Genomic DNA, 7,548 nt, shown 5'->3' with positions numbered 1-7,548 from the left:
TAGAGGCAAAGAACACACAAATGTGGTATCTGGAAACCACAGACTTAAAGGTTCTATTGCTTTTAGTTGCCAACAACGCCATATTGTAGTTAGGTTGATGTTCCAGAGGTGTATATGAATGGTGAAGAATTAATTGAGGCATCACTCCAGGCAGTGCGGTTTCTTGCTTAGTTCCGATTTATTGCATAACACAAACAGCAGCTTCCCATGGACCCTAAGGTCCACCCCTCGGCCCTTCGGCCTCGGAGTGTCATACCACACCAAGAGTACATTTCAGTCTATACTTATAGCAGTAGTCACATTTGAGATCTAAAGAAGGTAGGCGGATCTTGTGTGGGCACCTTGAAAGGTGGGACCCCACCTCCCCTGGCCCAGCACATTTGCAACTGTGATAGGCCAGGAAGGGAAGGGTGTCAGGGTGATGACAAATGCATAGACGCTCTGTCTACCAAGTAAAACAAAAGGCAATGCTAATTGTAGCCTATCCCCCACCCAACCAGGCTGGAGCCCACAAATGGTCGTCTCCTGTCTGAATCCACTCTTCTGTCTGTAGCCTACTTGTGAAGTAAAGTCATCTTACATCTATGTATGTTATATGAAATATACAACACAAACAACACAGACTCTCTGAACCCAACGTTGCCATTCAGCATGACTTGAAGCACGTTGCAACTGTCCCAGACTAGAGTGACCAGTTGTTCTCATACTCAACCTTTTTGGCCTGCAACGCCCAACATAATCTTGCGACCCCCCCACAACTCACCGATCTAGATACTACACGCACTGAACAATCACGCAAACTTCGCTGGTTTATCAATGTGATTTGAATGTTTGACGTACCTCTTCATTGTGACCCAAAACCTCGGAGCACAGTAGCCTACATTCGACTGAGCCATTTCATACGTAACATAGCAGGTGAATCCATATTGTATAGTGGAGTCTGAAACTTCAATTCCGTGACCATTCTCTGGCTAAGATGTTTTGATTATTGATTTAAAAAAGCGGCAAATCCAAAATAGCCCCTGGTGCCATCCTGAAAATGTAATTTCTGAACCAGAGAACCAAGAGTCATGTATTTGAAGACACTTTTTCATAGAAGTCGACCATGAGGATTCCTAGTATTCCTATATTTTAACATAATTTTTACCCATAAATCCAAGATGGCCGCCATCCAGTAAAATGCAAATGTTATAGACCAGTCAATATATGAAAAATGTAACTTCCGGAAAGGCGTCATATTCAAGATGGGTCCAAGTTGGCTGCCGGGAGCTTAAAATTGCTATGTCTCTATTACTACTAAACCTAGAAAGGTAGTTTTGGTGTCTAACCCTAGGTGTTATGGCTCAAAGAATGCGACTGAATCAGTGAAATTACCATCAGTTATTTGTTAATTTTTCCTACTAAATGTTCCCCTCCAGGCTAAATTCCACCCTTTACACACGGTATGAAGCTGTTGCCACTAGCCTTACATCAACAGTAATGTTGGAAAGCCTGGTTTCTATTTACTCTTCGGAGCACAGATCCGATCTAGAGCCCGCCTACTATATCTAGTATTTTCCACGCACACATACATGGTAACACAGGAGCCTTTTCCGTAAACAGTAACTGCAACCTGCAAAGGGAATTGATCCCAATCTATGTTGACACAAAACCGTTGCCACTTCCGCTAGTCCCTTCTTTTGCCGTCATCTCTCTTAGTTTCATCATTATAGATGAACAAAGTGCTTCTCAGTGGTGCTGGTTACAATAATGGGCTCAAAGCATAGACTTTGGGCCTATTAATTACTTCCTTCACAGGTCTTACTAATTATACTTATTAAGGCTGTTCCATTTAGTGTAGCACAGTGATTCTCAAACTTGTTTTAATTTCAAGGAGAATTATCAGAGTTACACTACCGTAAGGAGCCATTTGGATCCAGTGAGCCAACATGCACAAAATCAGCACCCTGACTCTGTTTGACCAGAATGGAACAGAGCGTTAATTACTATAATTGATAACGGCTGTGAAGGAAGTAAGGAAGAGGCCCAAGTTCTTTCCAATATGACTGCTGTGTGTAGAGAATGTTGCTTATGTAATAACTGTTTTTGCTACGATTAAACAAACTAATAAAAAGACAAATTAATCGCAAAACTGGCAAACAAATAAAAATAAAATATGCTGGGCATAATGTTTTAAGTCTCTCCCTGGTGGGTGGGATTAGCCCCGACAATTATGTCATTGTCAAGGAGCATCAGAGTACCGTTTGAGTGCACACATCATTCAGAAATACCCTGACCACAAATAAACCACTGAGTGTTTTTATTTTCCTTTTCTTTTGTAGAAAGGAGGCCATAGAACCCCCTAAAAAGACCAAGAACTAAGACTAAACTAAAACTAAAACAAATATTGTTCCGTAGTTGGAGTTGACAACTTGGAACCAAAGGCTTATATCCATTCATTCCCAGTCAATGCCCATGTGCAAGTTCAGATCGATTGGTCAACTCAATGAGGAGATAAATGGATGAAGGAAGGAAGACAGAAAGACAGACAGACAGACAGACAGACAAACAGACAGACAGACAGACAGACAGACAGGCAGACAGGCAGACAGACAGACAGACAGACAGACAGACAGACAGACAGACAGACAGACAGGACAGGACAGATGTTTCCACATTTATATTAGGATAGTATAATAGTATTATAGGATATAGTAGGATGTAGCAATGTAGGTTGTAGGATGTAGCATTGTAGGTTATCTTCCTGGTTAGCACCAGCAAAGAGGGAGTTGCAGTCATCTCCCGCCTGGACTACTGCAACTCCCTCCTTGCTGGTGCTCCGGCATATGCCATCAGACCTCTGGAGCTTGTTCAGAAAGCTGCGGCTCGTCTGGTGTTCAACCGCCCCAAATTCTCCCACACAACTATCCTTTTCCGTTCTCTACACTGGCTCCCCGTAGCGGCTCGCATCCAGCAACCCTGGTGCTAGCCTATAGGGAAGTGAAAGGAACAGCTCCTTCTTACCTACGGGCTATGGTCGATGCTTAAACCCCTGCCCGACCACTTCGGTCGGCCACCTCGGGGTGACTGATCACCTTGTCGCTCAAGGGTCCTTCTGGCCGATCTACACGGTCACAACTTTTTTGTGTTCTGGCCCCACAGTGGTGGAATGAACTCCCCACTGACAGGGCCGCATTAAGACCCCTCAGGGCCGTGGAACACCACAAAATCGAAGATCCCCCCAGTCGCGTAATTTTTCGGGTCTAATTCGGTTCTATTTAACCTATAAAAATCAACATTTTTTCTTTAAATACACAAAAATTAAATACACAATTCTCACAGGGCCCTGCAGGCTGCGGGCCGTGGAACGCCAGTTCCACTAAGTTCCGCGGTTAATGCGGCCCTGCCCACTGATGTCAGGACAGCAGAGTCACTGCCCATCTTTCGCCGCAGGCTGAAAACCCACCTCTACAGGAAACACTACCCTTCCTCTTCGCCTTGCCTACTTGTTGTTAACTAGTTGTACAAACTCTTGTTTTATTGGATCTTGTTTATTCAATACACTTATTTGTTTTAGCTCTTGCTCATTTGATTTTCCTATTTTCTCTCATCTGATTATGAAAGTAGGTAGCTGTCTATATTGCACTTTTACTTTAGGGCTAGGTATACTCTTGGTTGCTTGTTTTAGAAGAGTGTGCCGAATGCACTTGGTGATTAGTAATTTAGTTCCCTACCTATGTTGAATGCACTTATTGTAAGTCGCTTTGGATAAAAGCGTTTGCTAAATGACTGTAATGTAATGTAATGTAATCTTTAGTATGATACTTTACTTGTCTGTCCCATTAATGCCATCTTTATACCAGGTTGGTAAATGTCCTCTCAGAATATGGGATATAAAAACGTTGCCATGTTTAGTGAGAGAAATAAGCAACCTGGTATAATATGACTGTGTCATATCATTTTTTTAGACTCTACAGAGTGCACCAGTTGTCCAGAGGACCTCTGGTCCAATCCCCGGCGTGACCACTGTGTCCCTAAGAGCATCGAGTTCCTCTCCTACCATGAGGCCCTGGGTATCTCCTTGACAACCATCTCATTGCTAGGCACACTTACCTGTGCCATTGTCATGGGAATCTTGATCTATCATAAAGACACACCCATGGTACGTGCCAACAACTCAGAACTCAGCTTCCAACTTTTGCTGTCACTCAAACTGTGTTTCCTGTGTTCACTTCTGTTCATTGGCCGTCCCAGGCACTGGACTTGTCAGCTGAGGCATGCAATATTTGGGATCAGCTTTGTGCTGTGTGTCTCCTGTATCCTGGTAAAGACTATGGTGGTGTTGGCTGTGTTCAGGGCCTCCAAGCCTGGGGGTGCAGACATTATGAAGTGGTTTGGTGCCATGCAGCAGAGAGGAACAGTTCTGGTTCTTACTTCTATCCAGGCAATAATCTGCACAGCCTGGCTTGTGTCTGCCTCACCAACTCCTCATAAAAACACAGAATACCACACTGATAAGATTGTCTATGAGTGTGAAGTGGGATCAACAGTTGGTTTTGCAATGTTACTAGGTTATATTGGTTTACTGGCACTCCTCAGCTTCGTCCTAGCATTCATGGCAAGGAATCTTCCAGACAACTTCAATGAAGCCAAGTTAATCACTTTCAGCATGTTGATCTTCTGTGCAGTGTGGATAGCCTTCATCCCAGCATATATCAGCTCTCCAGGCAAATATGCAGATGTAGTGGAGGTATTTGCTATTTTAGCATCTAGTTTTGGCCTTTTGATGGTACTGTTTGGACCGAAGTGTTATATAATGCTTTTGCAACCTGAGAGAAACACTAAGAAGTCCATCATGGGTCGCGGTGCCACAAAGACATAGAAGCAGATATTAAATTATAATATTTTTTTCTGTGTGTTTTTTATAACAATACATCTTTGATTTCTGAAAGCATTATCAGTTATAGATTCTGTTTTCTATCAGATTAAACTAAAAGAAGTAATCCAGTCAGAGATGCCAACATCTATCTATCATGCAGACAAGTTGGTAAAAACTTTAGAATGTTGCAAATTTATGATTTTTCAGTCAGTTCACTTTAATAGCATTTCCTGAAATGATGCGAACTGTTTGTTTCAACCATTAATTATCCATTCATTTAACTTTAAATAAAACTGTGATGTCAAAGGATTTGCTATGATGGGTTTAATTCAATATTTAGATTTCAATCATTTCAGTTGGGAAATACAGTACATTTAATTCCATACTATATTTCAGTAACACATTTTGTATCTTACAATATTATCATCCAAAATGTAACTGCAAAACTTAATATCATTAGCCACCCCCATATGGTTGAGCTGAGTCCCTCAGGGCTCTGTTAGTGTCAATTCTGTTTTCGCTCTACATTAAATAACTTAGCTGAAAATAGCAGATCTACAAGCTTACAACACGTTCCACGTGATGCGTTGTAAGCTTGTAGATCTGCTATTTTCTTTCCATTTGTATTTATTTATTAAATAAAAATACAAAGGTATCCAATAGCCATAGGATGTCAGAAGTACTTTTTTTCTTTTTGTGCCCTTACATCCACACCCCACCCCGGGTCCAACATACAATATGCAACATACAGACAATTACATAACTCAAAATAAAAAAAATATTATAATAAACTAGAAAAAGTGCTCCTCGGAGCACAGGTCTCCGCCAGGTCAGGTAGGTTATTGTGGCCTCCTGGTGGCGCTATAATAGGCCAATGTGAAAAGGGTGGCATTTCTTCTTAGGCCTTTCAATGGGACACTGCATTCATGATTTGAGGCATTTTGTTCCAAAAATGTGTTTTGCTAAATTAGACCTGCTGGTGGCGCTATAGAGGCCAATGTGAATGTGAAAAGGGGGGCATTTCTTCCTCGGCCTAGTGGGAATTTGCATGCAAACCTTCACGGAAATTGCACACTGCATTCATGTTTTGAGGCATTTTGTTTAAAACTGACCAATTCTGCAAACTTTGGAAGCCACTGTAAGCCAAATAGGATGGAATATGAAATATCGGACAGATCCATCAGAATCACATGACTATGGAGATGCAGTGTACCAATTTGCGTGTTTTTTGGACAGAATCTGAAGGAATAATCTCCAAAAATGTATTTTACATAAGTCGGCCTCCTGGTGGCGCTGTAAAAAGCAGATGTGAAAAATGCAGTCCAATGTTTTTCCTTGGCCTCTAGGGAGTGTGCGTGCAAAGTTTCACGCAGATCGGTGCAGTTATAGTTAAAAATGCAAATCGGCCAGTTATAGCGCCACCATGAGGCTGATTTGAAAATGTTCAAGTGGCATTTCTTCCTCGGCCTAGTGGGAATGTGCATGTGCAATTTTATGGAAATGGCAAGCTGCGTTCATGATTGGAGGCAGTTTGTTCAAAACGGACCAATCCTGCAAACTTTGGAAGCCAACCTAAGCCAATGAGGATGCATTATGGGAAATCGGACAGATCCGGGTTGATCACATGACTATAGAGATACTGTGTACCGATTTGCATGACTTTTGGTTAAAAGCTGTAGGTGTAATGGGAAAAAATGGGTTTTGCACAAATCGGCCTCCTGGTGGCGCTATAACAGGCTCATGTGAAAAATGTGGGGCAGAGGTTCTGAATTGGCATCCAGGGAGTGTGTGTGCACAGTTTCGCAGCGACCGGGCCAACGGTGCCGGAGATTAGCTGGTAACACACAGACAGGACACACGGACACACACACGGACGGACGGAAGGACGGACGGAGGGTAAAACATACTCTCTCGCCATGCCTTTCGGCCTGGCGGAGACAATAAGAATTATTCAATTCATATGGTAATTCCCTTGCTATCCCTCCTGGTACTCCCTCATGGTACATATGGTGTGTATACAAAAAAAATAAACATTTGTTAACCTAGAGCTTGTCAACGTATCGATAGTGGTAGTTGTTTTATCCAGTAGCGTCTTTAATTTAGTTATATGTTTAATCATAGGGCCCTACCTGATCAAATTTTCCCGGTGATCCCCTCAGAATCAGATTGAATTTTATTTTCTCCAAATTTAGATACATCATGAGGTCTTTAAGCCATATAGATGCTTTAGGGGCCAGTGTTGATTTCCACTCCAATAATATCCTTCTTCTTGCTAATAAAGAATCAAAGTCAAGATTCTGCTTTATACCCCTCCCCATAAGTTGCTGATCTGATAAAACAAAACAAAAAACACCATCTCTGCACACGGTGACAGCTCTATGTTCCAGGATGACAGTGGCGCCTGTGTATTCTACTTGCTGCTTCTTTCTTTCTTTCTTTTTCCTTTATTTATTCAGTGAAGCCCACTGAGAGCAAGCTCTCTTTTTCAAGGATGCCCTGATAACAACATATAAAATACATACATAATGAGAAACAATAACAAACATTTGAATCAGTTAGGGGCCGGTATGCATTAGATGACAGTGGCGCGCGTGTGTGTGTGTATTCTACTTGCTGCTTCAGTCTGCCAAACGACAAAAAGCTCAGGGCACCTGGTATTCCCAGGCGGTCTACCATCCAAGTACTAACCA

The sequence above is a fragment of the Gymnoscopelus microlampas genome, assembly GCF_963454915.1.
Source record: "Gymnoscopelus microlampas genome assembly, chromosome: 7".
NCBI classification, from domain to species: domain Eukaryota; kingdom Metazoa; phylum Chordata; class Actinopteri; order Myctophiformes; family Myctophidae; genus Gymnoscopelus; species Gymnoscopelus microlampas.
This window is presented reverse-complemented; position numbering follows the sequence as displayed.